This window comes from Accipiter gentilis, chromosome 17 (genome assembly GCF_929443795.1).
Source record: "Accipiter gentilis chromosome 17, bAccGen1.1, whole genome shotgun sequence".
Lineage (NCBI taxonomy): Eukaryota > Metazoa > Chordata > Aves > Accipitriformes > Accipitridae > Astur > Astur gentilis.
The window spans coordinates 28,937,858-28,955,656 of NC_064896.1; the positions used below are offsets into that span (position 1 = coordinate 28,937,858).

General features: G+C 43.9%; 1 protein-coding gene across 9 annotated transcripts in view; it reads left to right on the plus strand.

The window, feature by feature from the left end:
• Positions 1-541: 541 nt before the first annotated feature.
• DAGLA (diacylglycerol lipase alpha) overlaps positions 542-17,799 on the plus strand; it is a 76,021-nt gene continuing 58,763 nt past the window's right edge. For 5 of the 9 annotated variants that reach the window (XM_049820311.1, XM_049820316.1, XM_049820319.1 and 2 more), the window contains exon 1: positions 543-633. The gene's annotated coding sequence lies outside the window, so the exon portion shown is untranslated. Of the gene's footprint in view, positions 634-6,366; positions 6,482-17,799 lie in introns of those variants that run through there. The other 4 variants (XM_049820310.1, XM_049820321.1, XM_049820322.1 and 1 more) reach the window with 2 other exon arrangements.

The following is a 17,799-nucleotide window of genomic DNA, read 5'->3' on the forward strand; positions in this document are numbered from 1 at the left end:
ATGCCCATCTTCCCTCCGAAAGGCGGTGCTGGGGCTGTCCTGAGAGCAGCGGACGGTGTTGCTGTGAGGGAATAAAAGCCGCTTCAGTGCCCGGAGCGGCATGAGGGGAGCTCCGGCTGCCACAGGCCTGGGATGGAACCCCAGGCTGGGGGCTGGCGGTGAGGAGGGAACGGGGTCTCTCTCAGGGGGGCTGTGGCCCTGGCGCCAAGCAGGGGGAGGCAGAGGATGATGGTGAAGGAAGGGGGGGGGGGACACGACGACGACACTCTGGCTGGGCTCGGGTGCTCCCGAGGTGTGGAGGGGCGAGGGCGGCCGGGCCAGCGGCGGGAACGCTCCCCTCAGCGGGAAGGCGCGGCCCAGCCTGTCCCGCGCCGCCGCCACAGGCCCGCCAGGGGGCGCCGCCGCCTCCCGTACTTACGCGCTCGCTCTCTCTCTCCCCTCCGCCCCAGCCGTCGCCATGGTGACCGCTGGGTGCGTAGCGGCCCTTACGAAGCTGACGCAGTGGGCGGCCCGGCACGGGCGGGGGCGGCCCCTGCACGGGCGGAGGCGGTGTTAGAGAATCGGGGGGCCGCGAGGCCCCCGGGATGGAGGTGGCGGTGGCGGCGGCCCTGGGCCTGCGGCGGCGGCAGAGAGGTGAGGCGGGAGGGCGGCGGTGACCCCCGCGCCCTGGGTCGGCCCCGGCACGGGGGGACGACGACGGGGACGCGGCTGTCAGCCCCCCTCTCCGCACCGGTGGGGCCTTTCCTGCGGCGGGAGGGCAGGTCCCCGCGGGGCGTGAGGGGAAGAGGCCGCTGAGGCAGGTGTTGGGGTCCCGGTGGGCCGCGGGGGGTGGGGGTGTGGGGGGGGTGTCACTGAGGGGCGAAGCGGGAGTCGGTGAGGGCTGGGGGTGCCGGCGGTGCTTTGTTCCGTCCCGCCCTGGTCGGGTAAAGCGGTTGACAGGTGCGGGTGGGGTTGGCGGAGCTGTGGCCGGAGGGAAGGTTTTCTTTGCCGGGCTGCGGGGAGACGGCGGGCCGGCTGAGCAGGGGCGGTGCGGGTGGTTGTCTCCTGCGGGAACCGCGTCTTTCCTTTCCAGCTGGAGGGCCTCCTCGCAATGTGGCCTGCACCCTACAGAAAGAGGCGGTCCTTTGCCCCAGACAGGTGCGAGGGCTGATGGCGGGGTCAGAACTGGGAGCCAAGACCCCAGTCCAAACTGGCCTTGGCTGTGGGGGATTGGATAGGCGTTGCTGTCTGATCGTACAGGGAGAAGCTGCTGGTGTGTGGAGGGGTGGGTGTGACACATGGATTGATTCTTTCTCTCAGCCTTTATTACTTCTCTACAGGGACGGGTATCTGAAACGGTTACCTGGCACTAAAAGTAATTCTGCCATGTGGATCTGCCACAGTGGGTGATGAGCCCTGACCGTAGAAATCCCCGGTTAAGGTCACAGAGACCTGCATGCTTGTAGAAGTAAAGGCTATATCGCTTTCAGATCTTATAGCTGAGATGTTGCCAGACTGCTCAGCCGGAATTCATGCTGTCCCCATTCTGGGAATTGGTATCTGCCGGTGTGTTTGGGACAGGCTTCAGTTGTCACTTGAAATATAGGAATGGGGATTGCTGAGTCTGCAGGTCCTGATACACGGGTTGGTATGTATAGCCAGCTCCAGGTGGGAAACAGCACCGTGATTGCCAAAGACAGTATATACAGCTTCTGGGATGCTGGAGTTTCAGCATACTGAAAGCAGCAAATCTCTGTTTGATGGATTAGCCAGCGTGTTAAAGGAAATGGTTCTGAGGGAAAGTATAACCTCTGCCAAGGTGGGAAGGAGATTACTCACATGCCAGGACAAAACCTTGTGTTACCTGGTGATGAGTTGCTATATCCTGCTCACTGTCATCTTCTGGTTGAACAGGGGGTTCAGTGTCTCTGAGCTTGTGTGGTCAGGCTGAGTGTTTTTAAAATAGTCGTGGTTGGGAGATAATGAAATTGTAGGAAGTGGCTTTTGTAAAGACCAAGTCTTTAATCTCTGAGTTTTATGGCATTGGCTTCAGGGAAATGTGTATGCAGTGGGGAAGTGTCTACACTGTTAAGGAGGTTAGTTTGTGATTGGGGAGGAAGGAATATCTATTGGGCACTGGTGGAAAGCTTTCTAAATAGAAAACATTATTTGGGTGAAGCTATTTGTTGTCCTAAGTGTTAGCTTTCTGTGTCATAAAAGTTACATGGGGTTCTTAAAGCTGCTGATTAGATTACTGCTCAGCCCAGTGAATATGTGTCAGTTTGTAGTGGACAGGCTGCCCAGTAGTGGCTAAAAGGCACAAGAAACTTGAACAGCATCTGCAACGTGGTAAATAATGCATATAGCCTGGAACTTGTGTAACCAAAACTCTTCAGAAAGGAAGAGTTCTGATGACCTTTAGAACATTGTTCCCCTTTAAATCCGTATTTAAATAAGAGATTTGGGAGTTACCGTCTCTGCTGTTTTACAAAAATTTTACTCCCTCCATAACATGCTACAGAGTCAAAATCACAGACTCAAGGATATGAACTACATATGTATTGCTGGTACTGATTTTGATAGCGCTGATCTGTAAAAACCAGATTTGATCAGAATTCCATTTTAACTTAAGGCACTGGGCTGGATCCTTTTGACTGCTATCTGCAAAACCAAATCAGAAGTCAGAGAAACAAGGATTGCTGTAAGCCCCTGGCGTCTCGATCACTGCTGGGAAATGAGCAATGAGAAAGGCAAACTTCACTGTGCTGCTGCATCCACCTGTTCCTCTTCTAGAGTCCTAGGAAGGAACAGTTGTGCAACACTGATCTGAGCGGTTAAAATTGAGGAACGTGCGCTCCAGGAAGAACAGTGGGAAGGATGAAAAGACTCCCTCCAATGACAAAAAGTTATGTTAAAAAATTAGAGAAGAGAAATAGGGTAAACCAAAATACTTGTCTGTTTCATAGGAGGAAAAAAAAAAAGTAGATATCAGACTGTTTAGAAGCATTGAGAAGCCTTGCCTTCAGCAGATACTCAGTGCATTTGCATTGTACTAAATTTTGTCAGTTTTACTTTTTATGAAACTTTGTCAAAATTCCTATGAACAAATAGTTATGACAAAAAAAAAATCTGCTTTGTATGCAAGTGTACCGATGTGCTTCTGGACTTTGGGTGGGAATATAAATGTAGCATTCTTTGTGCTATGTCCACCTTGGTTTGTTCTAAGAAGAGATTTTTATGTATCCCTTAAACACTGTGTACATCTAACCAGAAACCAGAGACATAAACTTGCAAGCCCTCTAGCTGCCCTTTGATATATCCACTTGACTTGCATGTTTTTATCAGTCTCACCTGTCTTTGCTTCCCTCTGTAAAACAGTTTGGCATTCCCCATGGGATCTGAGTGTACAAGCTGTGAGTTGCCATGTAATCCATGTGAAGTTCAGGTCATGTCTCTATTTGTGATGTAATCTTTAATCCTAGGGTGCTGAAGGTACAGATGTTTAATGGCATTTTATACTGCCAAGTATGAAAATGGGCAGAGGGGTGTTTCCTGTGCAACCTCATCTTAGAAGTGAATTAATTTTGTGTTAGGTCATCAGAACTAGGTCACTTTGGTTTCTGAGTTGCAATAAAATTGAACGGATTTGTGAACTAGAATTGCACACTTCCAAGCCTTTGTGACTTGGAAAACTCTCCTTAAAGCAACATTAATACCAATCTTGGTTTTGTGGGTCTTGTCCAGGCAAGGAACAGCAAGCTGGAGACCTGTAGAAAATACAAGACTGCTACTTGAGAGAGTAAACCCCAGCGTGCTTCGTATGCTGCTCAGCTTTGGGGGGGATAACAGCCTGTGAGGCTTTGAGTCCTTTACAGGCCTGCCTGCAATTTACTAAACTTTCTTGCATTAAACCAGCAGTCATTTGCTCTGTCTTCAGACGGGGGAAGGATGTTTGAGACTTTTTCCTTGGGTAGCAAAGTTTTCTATCTACCCTAGAACAAGCAGCTTTTACTTTGGGCAGTCTGCTTACACTCAGCTTTTCCTCTGAGAAAACAGCATACTCTGCTTTTCAGCTTGCCACCTAGGTAGCAGTAAATAATGCTTGGTTAAAGCTAGCAGTCTCTCTGATTCTGACAGTGATCCAGCAGATGAATAAGTACATCCTGGGCTGGATTCAGTACTGGAGTTTGAGGAAGTTACATTTAAAGAGACAGCAATTGAGATGCTTGGAAGAGTGGAACTATTTTCATCTGCTTTTAGAGAGCTAGGGGAAAGGAGTTTATGAAAGTGCCCTTTGTGCTATCAGGAGCGTGACAAATGGACTCTTGGGATCTGTGGATAGCTTTGGGATGGTTGTTCTTGCTGGAATAGATTCTTCGAGTAAATCAGACTTTTAACTTGAAGCTAGTTTGTGAAGATATTTTCTTTATTCTGCACTGCACATATGTGATACTGTAATTTAAGTCTTCCAGAACAAACATACATGACACATGTTTCACGGTGGCGGGAATTGTTGTGATGCTTCTAGTTAGAACTCCATTCCTTTACTTCCAAGCTAATACTTTGTGTGTTTCTAAAGAGAAATCAGAAGAAAAATCTTGAAAATTTGCCAGGTGCAGTATCTGTCTGGCTTTGAACTTTTAAGATGGAAGAAACTGAAATTATTTTTCTGATTGTCATAAGAAATGGAAAGTTTGCCTATTGAAAAACTAAAATCAAATTGCTATGTATTTTTAAGAGCACAAGTATAGTTGGGAGTTGATAGTCTACTCACAGGGCACAGAAATAGACTCTAGAGTCTGCTCCCTTTGTGCAACCATGTTGATCCTGCTTACTAGGTCTCACTCTGCTTTCCAATAATACAATATGGTTTTTGTCTCCTACAGCTGCAATTGCTCTGCCTATAATTCTGTAGTGCAAGATGCTAAGCACTTTTATTCTGCTTGCTTGTTTGGGTGCATGAGCTTAAGTCACGGTGCCTGGTATCTTGATCCTAAGTTTGTTATAAACTAAGTGTATGTAAGAATGTAACCATAACTGATCTATTAAAAAAGTCTAAAATACAGTGAACTATTTAATTAACTATTTGAAGCATATTTACAAGCTTTTAAAGCATGATAATGATGCACGTGACAATTGATGGGTTTGTATTTTAGAAGCAACATATAGTAAAGCGGAATATCCTAATATAAATGCATACAAAATTTGTGTTTAAATGCAAAGCATAATGCTGCTGTATCTTGCTGATGATTTCAAATAAGAGGTAGAATTCCTACTGAGCTTTAGAAAAATGTGCCCTCTATCTTCAGTCATTTCTTCTTTTCTGTTCTTTTCCTTCTTCCTTTTTATCCTTTTCTCCCTTCCAGTGAAAGGGGTGTAGGTCTCTTAGTTTTATACACTGGATTTGTTTGAGAAGATGTAAAGATGTCAAGCTAAAAGATTAAATAAAAAAAGTTGCTGATTATTTTTCTCTTCCTTGCAGCAAGAGTAGAAAATCTGCATGGCAAGCAGAGACTGCTTGACTAACAGGGAGTTTTGTCATGGGCTCTTAACCCACAAGCTTCCAGTCTGTCTGCTTTTACACGAATGCTCCTTTAACCGGGCTTGTGTTCCTGTAGACTCTTGCAGACCCCTGGAAGTCCTCCTCTCTCCCCCTCCATTGGAGTTTCTGTCCCTCTCTGAGGAGACCTGGCCTTCTGCTCTCCTTCAGGTTGACTACAAATGTCTATGGAATTGCGTGAGAATTCATGGCTTTTTGTTCAGTTCAAGCTATTAACTCAGTAGCCAGCCTACTTTGGTTCTTGCGTATTCCCTTTGTGTGAAATTAAAACAAGTGGATTCCTCAGTGATGTCTCTGACCTTAATAAGAATTTCTCCCTGAAAACAGGATACAAGAAGCATTTTTACGAGAAGCATTCTCGTAAAAATTGTAGTTTTCCTCATGTTCTTCACTTGCTGTTTTGTCAGGCAAAGGTGCTGTTCAGCAAGCAATGATAAAAAACCCAGTGCAACTAACTTCTCTAGTAAACTAGTAAGATAAATTGTCTTCTGTTGAGTTGTTTAAACTGATCTCATTTCCATAACCTTATGCACAGATCTACATCACTGCATCAGCAGTAATCTGGTGATGAAAAGTCCTCTTCTAGCAATACCTGCAGAGGACTGCTGGTAGGGTTATCGTGGGTGGAGTTTGTGCCTTTTTTGTGTTGTGTGTATTTTCTAAATGCCTGCTGTTTCAGAAGAATAGAATTAGAATCATTTAGGTTGGAAAAGACCTTCAAGATCATGAGTCCAACCATTAAGAAGTTTTGTGAGCTCATTCCTGTAGATAAAGGATTGTGTTGCTGCGTGCACTTCCATTTTCTCTGATTTTTTTCCTCAAGTGAGAATGTCCTTGTCCCCTGAGGGGGTACGAGCTGAGAAAGCTGTCAGGCACAGGAATTGGTGTCAGTCCCTCTTCCTCAGCATTCTGGTTTCTGTCCGGGCATTGGCGTCTTTAGGGGTGAGTAAGCACTCATGATCCTTTTCAGGAGTTTGTTCTCCCACTGTTGCTGGTGGGATAGTTTATTTGATACAGTTTGGTGCTCTGTGATGTGCATGATGGGAAGATTTGCTTGGACCATCTAAACAATGAGTGTCATATTATTGAAGAGCTTGTAACTTCGCTGAATGAGAGCAGAGACTTGCTGATTGATTGTATGAGATGCCTCTTGTGAAGACACAGTAAGATAATTTTAAACAGTGTTTATGGTTACTAGGAGTAATTAGCTAATTGATAAATATGAGAAGGCTACCTTAAATGAATAGGTGCTCTAAGCATTTGCCATGTCTGTCTTCCTCTGTAATAACTGTTTCTTCTTTGATTTGTTGGTCTAGATGTATGGTTATCAGCACAGACCTGAGAGGTGCTGAGTTTAGATCCAGGCCAGCTTCTAGACTGAGTCCTTATTCTTTTCTGAAGAACAAATGTGCAAATAAAATGGTGAATCCCTCAGGCCACCTTAAATAAAACTGAACTGGATAATAGGAAGAAACAGGGAAATTCAGGACCTTGCAGTTTCATTGCAGTAAGTACAATAGAAATGGTGAGGCTGGTTTGAAAAAAAGCTCCAGAGCATTTCTACACTGAAAGGTTTCCATTCAGGTCTGTTACACTGCTCCATGTCTGTCAGAAGTTGGAATTTACATAGCTCTGCATCTTTTAGAAAGAAGAATGAAATTTAGTATGGTGTCATGGCTTGTCTTTTTGGCACAGATCTGTGTAATGTGCTTGCTGGTGTTTACAGCCATAGATGCAGCCTTGATGTATTTTTGGAATATAGATTCCAGCTCAAAAGTCTGAGCTTCTGGAGGCTTGTCTTCCCCATGTGATCTGCCAAATGATCCTGCAAAATTGTGCTGTTTTCTCTCATGGGAAATTAACGCTTTCACCTCCCATAAAATAAGAGCAAGTCAGATCCTTCTTGTGAGTTTGCAGCATCTCAGCCAGCCTATGACTGCCCCGAATAAAGTGAATCCTACCTTTTGTGTTGTCTTGCCTACTAATTTCTTGGTCATATCAGGACTCCTTAAGTGTTCTTCATTGAAATGCAACCTAGTGTTGTCTAATAACTTCCCTTTATGCTTGTCATGTCTTTGTCAGGGTCCAAAACGTATGTTCTTTCCTTTTTGAAACACAACTCGGATTTTGGTGGTTGAAAATTCAGATGTGGCAAGTAGTAAATGAAGTGAACTCTGCAACTCTCCATTGCTAAATGGTTCTGGAACAGTAAGTGGTTCACTTTTTTGCTTGTCTGCTGTTGAACTCAAAACAAGACCTCTTTTAAAAGTGCACCGGCCAGTCTTCACAAACTTCAGCCTCAGACACTCTGGAGGTGGCAGTTTTTCTAGCCAGTGGTCTGTCTCTTGTTCCAGGATATCTCTGTGAAGATGATGTGTCCTTCCATTTCAGCAGTCCTGTCTGACTGCTTTACCTCTCAGCCAGATTTAACCTTTTAAACTACAGTACCCTTTTTGTGACTCTGTTCTGTCTGATTCAGTTGTTTGTCACCATCTCCATGGTATCCAAGCATCCGCTAATGACAACTGCTTCGCTAAATGAGAGCATTCAGATATGAACCTCTGTATTTTTGCTTGGAGGGGAAACGTGCCTGTGATCCCCTGTCAGAGGAAGCAAAAAAAGTTACCATTTGCTCTGCTGAATGGCGGATGTTAAGTCCTTAAAAGAAAATGAAGAAGCAGTAATTTGCCACTGAAGTTCTCTCTTAAGTTCCTGTTGCAGTGTACATTCTTTTTCTTTCCTGAATAGAGAATAATGACAGATTTCTTTGAGAGATTCTCTGTGTGCTGTGGGATTGCTCTTCCCCTCACCTTTGTCATTTTCACTTATTTTCTAGCAGAGAAAGAGGCTGCTCTTTCTTTTCAAGTTTTCCTTCCGAGGTTAATATGGGGCTAAAACTATTTGGCAGATGAATAATGAAGCGCATAGGAAGCGAGAGATGCCTTTCCTGAGATGTTACGTGCATGTTCTAAAACCGGAAAGAGTAGAGCTTTCCTCAAACTTCAGCAACACAAGAGGAGTGCAGGGCAAAATGCCTTTGTGTAATTCTAGTGGTAAAACTTAATTCTGCAGGAAGCCATGGGCTTCTTTCTCCAGAAGCCCCCTTTCCCCTCTAAATTTCATGCCTATTCCTGGTTCAATACTTTGCTTTTGTAAAACGGTTTTTTTATCCTCATTGATTTTTTTTTTTAAACAAAAAAAGGAACAAGCTTTCTTTCAGATCTGAGAGCAAACCCTTTTGAACACATCAGGGGCCATAATTGAATTTAACTCAATAGGAAATGGGGACATCCATAAATGCAGTGTTGTGCTTGGTTCTTCCAAATGTTACTGGCCTGGAAGAGTCTGAGATAAAGAACTTTGCTGGTTGCATGTAACTATTATTTTTACCTTGCTTTATAGTACCCCAGCTCTCTGCTGGTGGTAAAGAGAATTTATCGATTCTCTGAAGCCTTGGTCTGACTTTGTCTCTCTTGGGTGAGGGCGGAGGAATTAGTACAGGCGGTTTTGGAGGTGGGAACCACGTAGGATGCTGCAGAAAATGCTCGTTCTTCTGTGAACGGGTGGCTGAGTAAGTGTGGTGCATGCATCTAAAGTGCCTTGTGGGAGCCTGCTGGTAATATTTACAGAGTTTGTGAATTTGGAGCATGCGGTGTATGAGTTTGCATGCAAGCCCAGAAGTGTCAAGTATGTTTAATTTGCCCCAATGAAGGGGTGTGTATCTGTAAGCTTGTTCAGGGAGGGGTGGGCAGAAAGCCTGAAAATCAATCCACTGTGAGTTGGGTAAGCGGGTATTTGGGGAGAAGAAACATGAATATGCATACTTTAGCAGTTTCTCTATAATCTAGTGTGCAAGTTTGCAGGATGTGTATTTGTATATGTGTATGCCATGTACTTCTGAGTGGTTAGATGTGCACTGGGGAAATGAAAAACTCTACCCATGCCCTTCATAGTGCAAGGAACCTATGTTTTGCGTCCCTGGTTTTACTGGCTCCTTGGGTGTTCATTTCCTGGAATGGCTTGAAAGCCTCTGGTTAGGAACTCTAAGGTATGTTGCATCTGACCTTTATTCTTTGGGACATGCAACACCTATTTTGTGATTAGTTACCCTGACTAGGTCCTCAAGGGGATGGTATCACCACAGAAATAGTGATTTTTCCTTCTACTGGGAGTGATGAAGAGCAGAGGAATTCAGCCTGGTGCTGTGTGTTCTTTGTCTGACAGGTTGTCACATCCTTGTTCTCCTGCGCTGTTGTGTGTGTTTAGGCCTGCTGACGGAGGAGCTGGGGGTGCCTGGGTGAGGTTAAATGGATGTTTTGAGACAGTAGGCATTAGCGGAGAAATAAATTGATGATGGAAGTGTCCAGCATCGGGGACAAGAAAAGGAAATGAGCATTTGTGGGAGCTGAACCTTTGTGCGTGATGTGAACTGAAAGCCTGATAAGGACTTGCTGCCACTCTGCATTTTGAGGTTATGCTGTAGAAGCTGGGGAGGCGATGCAGCAGATCGGTTCGGAGCTGCTTTAGTGACTCTGAACTCTCAAATATTTGAGTCAAGAGAGTGGAAGGAAAATCGCTGTGTTTATTCTCTGAAATGAGTATGCATACTAATACGAAGTGTTAGATTACTTTCTAAAGTTACGTGACCGCTACTACTGGATGTACAGGGTGCTTGTGTTTAGCTACTCTGAGGTAAGTTGGCTGCGTAGGCTGAGGAAGAGGACAGAGTTGCCCAAGGGGACATGGAAGTGTCTCCAACACTGAGTATTCTGGACTGTCCTTCTCTGAGCTACCTGAGCTAATTATTCTCTTAAAACATTGCAATGTTGTGCAATGGACAAGTCAGTGTCCTTTATGTCCCTAGCTGCTGTTGTATTTATCCTATGAAAACCTGGTTTTCTGGCTGCTCTGCTCATCTTTCTTTTCTAGTTAACTCTTTTCATTTGTTACAAACAAAAAGACTTGAAAGCAGTATAATGCATGGGTTTTTAATTGAACAGAGGACAGCAAGAGACAGAAAGCTCTAGTCTTGCTTCCCACTTAAATGTGTTCATAAGGAATAAGGCCTTTCACTTGTATGATCGCAGTACTAGACAAAGAGGCATGCTTTTTGGTAAATAACACAGTTGAACTGAAAGGGAAGAAATCGCATTGGTTCCTGTTGCTGTAGCTGCAGGTCTCTTGTGTTTTGTGTCACTACTCTGTATATTGTGGCTGTGAAATGAAATCCTTTTGAGTGCAAAAGCATGAAAGGGTGCGGTTAAAGCAATCGGGAACCTTTTCACTTTAAATTACCTGATTTATGACATGAAAATCTCAATGTTAACATAGATTTGTTTTGCAAACCATTCGACTGTAAGTTACCTGATGTTATGCCAAAACACTCCCTCTTGACTAGCACGTGAAAAATACAGCTCTTGAGCCTCTGGTCTAGACCACAAGGGCTAAACGCTCCTGAAGAAAGAGTAAGTTGCACCTTCAGTTCTTTCAGCAGGCACTATTTCAGTAACATGCTTCATTTAATGTCAATATTTGAGGAAGTGTTTTGGGTGGGGAGTGCGAGTGAACCCCCTTTTCTCTTCCGGTTCTGTTCTGGACTACTTTCATCATACCAGTATGTCTGGGCTTGCAGCTTTTGTGTTGACGGTATGAACTGCAGATTGGTCTTCTGCTTTTGCATCTGGACGTGCAAGCCTCTCACTGCAGAGAAGGTGCAGTGCCAGAGGGTGGGATACTGGAACTCCTGGTTGTCCAAGCCTGGAGAAGCAGGAGATCCTGTTTCCAGAAAATGCATCCATTTGTTTCCCTGTACTTTAGATGAATATGCTGGTGTTTGCTCAACTGCTTTGCACCTGACTGCTGCCTCTGTGCAGGAATTTTCCAGGAGTTTGCATTTCACAATGGAGTTTTTGTGTAAACTGGATTTTTTAAGAGGAAAAAAGTGATGGATGCCTATTAGGAGAGAAGAAAAGGGAGGAAGATACGATTATCCAAGACTCATTGGCCCTCAGGACTGTGTGGCTGTTGCTCCCTTTTTGTAGGGAGCTGGAGTAGAAGAGATAAGTGTTATCTTTATCTTTTCTTCAAATATGCAAGTGTTCCTGCTGCAGAGGAACGAGGCTACCAAGACTTCGTTAGGTATTTCTGCTGTTGGAAAAGGAGATGAGGTTGGAAGCAGTTGTGGCTCTTATGTTCCTATGGGAACAGATAGGAGATGCAAGGGCTTGAATTCTCAACTATGAGGGGATTTGTCAAGAAAGGTGGGAAAAGGATTTAATTTCTGATTTGAGTGGGAAACTAATATTCATCTCTCCCCGATTTGGCTCCTGATTGCAAGTTTTTCTCTGCTGAAGAGGAGACAGGATTTTGTGCAGTGTCTTCAAGGCTGCTTCACTGCTCCATGGCCACAGAGTTAATTACAAGTTGGACAATGAGATGCATGAGTCCACCCTGCTGCTGTTTTACTGACTCAGCAGTTCAGTGCTCTTTTTATATGGCGAGGGGCAGCAAAAAGACCGCACATGTCTGCTGGATGAGAATGCAAACACAGCTCTGTTCCACATAGCAGTGGTGCTTGTGGAGCCGGGTTAGTAACCCAGTCTGAATGAATGCTCCAGACTAAACTATTTCTGACTCCACTTTTACCACCCCATTTAAAGTAGATAAGATGTTCGGGGCAGAGACGTCTGGCTTTGTTTTCACTGTGCTGAGCTGTAGCCTGTTGTTAAAGCAATTCCTAGCAAATGGAGGACTTTGCCCAGTCCTGTCTAGCACGCCTCTCTTCCTGGGGAGATCAGCCAACATGCTGTAAGTAGATTCTCCCTGTTCAGAAAGGTTGGGTGGTATAAGATTCATGGTGTATCAAGGAAAATAGCTGCCTTATGTGACCTAAGAGGAATTGCAGTCCCAAAGATAGGTTGCTCTGTCTGTAAATTGAAAATGAAATGGCAAAAAGAAAGGAGCTTGATTAATGAAGAGGTTTAGATTTCTAACAATAAGTGTTTTGTTTCCAGCTAAATTCAGTGGAAAGCAGGCACCTGCCTTGGGGTGGTGCCTTGCTGGCTCTTAGATGGGTGCAATTCCTGGAACAGGAACAGCTTTATTTTTTTAAAAGAGAAAAAAAATCTGGTGGCTTTGGCAGTTTGTCATGGTAGTTAAAGGCTCAGGGAAAGAAGGGGTGTTGGTCTTAAAATGGACCTTGTCAGGTGACTAAAACCCATCATTTTGCGCTTACCTCTTGGGAGAAGTTCCCTTTAATGTTCTTGTATATACATAATTTTTTAGCTGCACATCCTGGTTCTTTGTTAGAAAGTCAACATAATATGACCAGTGAGCAAAAGTAGGACTGTGGCTCACACCTGCCGATCGTATGAGCAGTAGGTGTGGTGTTTGAGACTGCACAGGGATGCTTTGTCTGTGCTATGGTGAGTACTGTTTGCTGGTGCAGTGATAAAAAGAGGTGTTGGGGCCCTGATTGAAGCAGTTGTGCTTGGTGGAGCTTTTCCCTTAGTGAACTTCCAGTGCCACTTCTACCACTGTAGCTGTGCTGTGGCTGAGTTGTGGCCAGCACATCTGGGGACTCCTGCCTGTATGTTACTGTCTCTTATTTTATTATAAGGGGGATAGCTGTCAAGTCTTCCCAACCCCCAAAACTATGGGTTTTCAATTAGTTTGTAGCTGGCCATTAAATATGATACCTGCTTGGTACTTAAAAACTTCACTGTGCTTAGTGCAAATAATACTATTTCTTCATAGTGCTTACACTTTCTGTGTTACCAATGTTGTAAAATGCAATTTGAACTAAGATCACTTGGGTGTGCAGAAAAATATAAGTGCTTCACTTAAAGAATAGCTCTGCCTCCTTTGTACCTTTCATACTGAGGGTGCTTGCTGAAGACTTGGAACTATTTAGAGAACATGATTTCAGCTTCCTTGTGGGGTGCAAGGAGGGGCAGGGGGGAGCCCACCCTAGAAATGTGGGGGTTTTGAGCTTCTGTTCTCGACTGCAAAATCACAAAATTTTATCTCGGATTTCCCTAAAATTGGGATGTCAAATTTGCAGGCACTATAAGAAAAACTGAGTATTAGTTCTCAGTGTGTGGTTCTGGTACATGGCTCTTGTGTTCTCCAGAGATGGATAGCACAAAGGTCACTCTGCAGCCTTTGCTGGCAGCCTGGAGCAGGAACATGATGCCTGGTTGCTGTCAGCTGAGGGAGGGGTGTTAAAGCAGCAGGCTCTTCCTGTACTCATTTGGTGTCTTCAGTTTCTTCCCCCCAGTCTCCTATTTGATGTTTCACTTCTGGATTCTTTGACTCCCATCCTGCTAATGCTTTTGTTTTCTAAATCCTTTTCCAACTGGCTGGGTCAGAGAGTAAGTTGTTATTGTACATTTTGTTAGTGATTGCTAGTTCTGGTAGCCAGATGGAGGCAAGGCTGCTTTGGTGCTGTGGCCCAGATCTAGCCAAAAGTGCGGCTGAGCATTTAAGTCCTGGTAGGCCCGCACATACATGCACAACATAAACATATCTATGTATATGCTTTGCTGTGACAGCCCAAAGAGGAGCTAGGGCAGAGGCTCTGCTTCTCTGTCTAGGTTAATGGGGTTTCCCTGCCTGCTGTAGTGCCTCTGCTCCTCTGTGCTCATGGCGATGAGCCTTTGGTGGGGTGATGGGCCTGGGAGTAGCTGGGTGAGAGTGTTATTTGAGTTCCCCCACTTGCCATTTTGCCTCTGTGCTCCTGTGTGTGTAGGTGAGCTTTTTATCCCATAACCTAACACATTTCAGACACCAGATTGTCTCTCTGCCCTTCCCCTGCTTCTTTCATGTACAGTCTATCACTGGTGGAAATGCATAATTTTTTCATTTTGCTGTGTTTGTGTCCTCCCTGGCTTATTTGGGTAATGCACAGGGAGAGAGGGAAGAAGACATGTGTAGGCTGCTGGTATTGCAATTTAAAACCTACTTGTGGAAAAGCGAGTGGGTCATTCTTGTCTTTTGTATACTTTTTTTCCTTTTCTGGATTAACGTTAGCCTGGCAGCTGGAACACCTTTAAAGTTTCAGAGGTGCCAGGAGAGATCATTGAACTGATGGTGAATTATTCACAGTGTCATTCTGCCAGTATTCTTATTTCCTTACTCCAGAGTTATTTTGGCCTATTGATATCATTCATTCAATTGAAGTAGGATACTGTATGCTAGTGCACGCTCTTCTCCTGGACACTCTGATCCTAGCTGTGATTGAGGAGTACAGTGGAGGAAGGAAGAAGCCTGTGGATGTTCATTTTTTCCAGTTTAAAGAATGCTTGAATTCATCATGTGTTGGGCAAGTCATTGCTCAAAACTGGATGCTGTAGCAGATTACATTCTCTGGGTCTGTCTGCTCTGCTGTTTTTGTCTTTGCAATGAAAACAAAATCATAAATTATCTGTGCAGCTTTCTGCCACATCATGTATTGGATGCTGTGCATCCTAAGATACACAAAAGGATTAGTTGTTCATGTGAATAATAGCAATGCTAATATGTATAAATAAGAGTTCTTCATTATCTTGCTTCCAACAGTAACCTAATCACTAACTGGTTCTGATAATGAATTCCCCACACAGTGAAAATACTGCAATATTTTCATCAGGCACCCTTTTGTATGCACCTCTTGACATGTACCCCCAATGCTACAAGTTTCAAGGAAGGAGTGCAGCAAACGGAACTAACTGATGGACACCTGCATAGGGGAAATGCTGGAGGTAGGTGGCTGTTTGACCAAGCATGGATTCTTGAGGTCACCAGAATTTGAATGTCAGAGGCATAGATTTTTTCACTGGAGAAAGTGTGTTGCCTGTGGAGTGTGGGAAAGACTGTCAGCAAGAATGCCATGGAGGTATCTGAGAAGCTACCTGGCATCTAAATGCAATTGTTGTGTGATCTGTTAAGTACTTGGGAGATCCTCTTCTCAAAGAGATTGTGATTACAGCCATATTCTGGAGAAGAATTGGAGCCATCTGACAAGACCCTACTGTAGCTTTTGTCCTTGCATACTGTTGTACACACAGATGATCTCAGACTGTGATTTGAAGAGAACATAGTTTGCTAGTCCTGTGGGCTATGCTTGGTGGTCTGTGAGGTCCATGCAGAGTTTAAGTCGAACAAAACATTTCTGCAAGAATGCAGGCATAAGTCCTATTATTACTTTTCAAAAGGGCTGGGAACATTTTCCCACATTGCCCAGAAAAGTACTGTAGGAAATCTCAACTTGAATGTTTGTACTTGTCTTCAGAATTTAAGTGACTGAGTGAAGAAATTGAGGAAGAAACGTAGCAAAGGATTATGATGCAGAAGAGCTCAGACCTAGGCTAGGCTTATGCCTTATGCCTTGATTATGCCTTAATTGGCTGGGTTAATTGCAATATGATATTGCTCTGAGGCCTTTGAGCTCTAATCAAGGATGAGGATCTGAATCAAGTACTATAACTGAAAAAGATGGAAAGAAAAAAAGATATTTTTTTTTGCAGGCTTTTAAAGTTTGCTTGCAACAAGTGAATTAGTTACCAAATCCCAGATCTTGTGCTTGTGATCTCTTCCAAGATTATTAGAACATTCTTACCAAGGACTGTTTCAGGCATTTACTTCTGAAGCCCAGTTGAAAAGCTTGAAATAAACGGACACTTCATGGTTAATTGTAATATAATTAAAGGAAAGGGAAAAAAGTCCACACCTAGATAAATCCTGCAGAAGCTATTGCCACAAAGGCACTAAATTTAATTACAGGGATAATGATGCATTGCCTACAGCATAAGAGGAAAAAGTACTTTCTCTTCTAATAGCCTAAAACTGTGTGAGCTCAGATCCAATCACTTGTCCTGAAGTATATCTGAATAAACAGCTTTTTTTTTTTGCTTTCTTATAATCCTGTTTGGATTGTAAATTCAAGTGTGAAGACTCATTTAGCCTTTGAAATTCTTATCTGCTAGACTAGACGAAAGGTGGCTTCTCTTAGAGAAATCAATTTAAAAATGCATCCTTTTCCAAATAGCTGTTGGAATAGTGATACTTTCCATTTTCTGAGTATGAGCCTGCCTCTGTTAGTAAGTTCTGTGGACAAGATTTGGGGTCAACTTCTGTTCTTTATCTTTCTCATTGATGGAAAAGTGAAAACGTTTTCCTTTGTTTTACAAAAACTGCAAAGTTATTCATGTCTTAATTTTCCAATAAAAGTTAGTTCAATAGAGAGAGATGTGAACTGGGACTGTCTGGCTTTTGTCCAGGATGTACAGCAGCCAGGTCCCAGAGCATTCATACTCACAGCTCTTGTATTTGTACCTGGGAGCAGAGAACAAGCCTATGTACAGCTCTGAGGATTACCATACTGATTTTCTTCAGGAAAAATGATGTTTTTCTTGTTAAATTCCGACAGGTATGGACTTCAGTGATAATAGTTTTAGGAGGAGCACATTATGCCCATCCACCCTCTTTTGAAAAGAGAGTAGCCCAACAGAGTCACCTTTGAAAATAGGATGCTTTTTTTTTTCTGGAGGGTCTGTAACTGGGTGCCAGGTGAGCTGTGTGGCTGGGCTGTTTTGTCTGGCAGATCTCTTCATGTGTTACTTGCTCACAGGCAAGATGGCCAGTCTTGTTTCTCTTTTGCAGTTCACTGGCACCAAACTGATGTCATTTAGACAGAGCTTGTACCTAAATTTTGTCCACTTCTCTTTGGTAGGGAGAAGATACCTAGCTCCCTTCCCAATCTGTCTTTTGTGATCTCTTCTCCCTTTCATCTATTTTCATGATTCTGCTCTCTGTATTTTAGTAACCATGGTTTTGATTTATGTTCTGAATAGTCTTCTACTGCTTTTTCGTACCTCCTACCATAGTCCTGGCAGTCTGCAACACTGGAGTTGGTGGACTCCTGTGTGTGGCCAGTTCATGTTTCCTGCACTCCATGAGCTTGGGGAAGAATTCCTGATTTTCTTTTGGTATAACTAGTTGTTAGCCATAGAAACAGACAGTTGCAATCTGTGCTTTTCAGTTCATGTCTGTACAGCTGCTTGAAGCCAAGGAATGGTTTTTCACGGTATTTCTACTGCTGCAGCTCTCCTCTTGTCACGTGGGATGTCTGCTTCTGCCTCACCTCCTTTCACCTCGCTTCTGTCCATCTTTGCTAAACTCATTCTAGGTACAGGGCTGGATGGCCAAGCGGGTGGCGATTCTATCCTTGTAGTGACAGATTTTTCTAGCTCCTACGAACATGTGCTTAGTGTGTTTTTTCC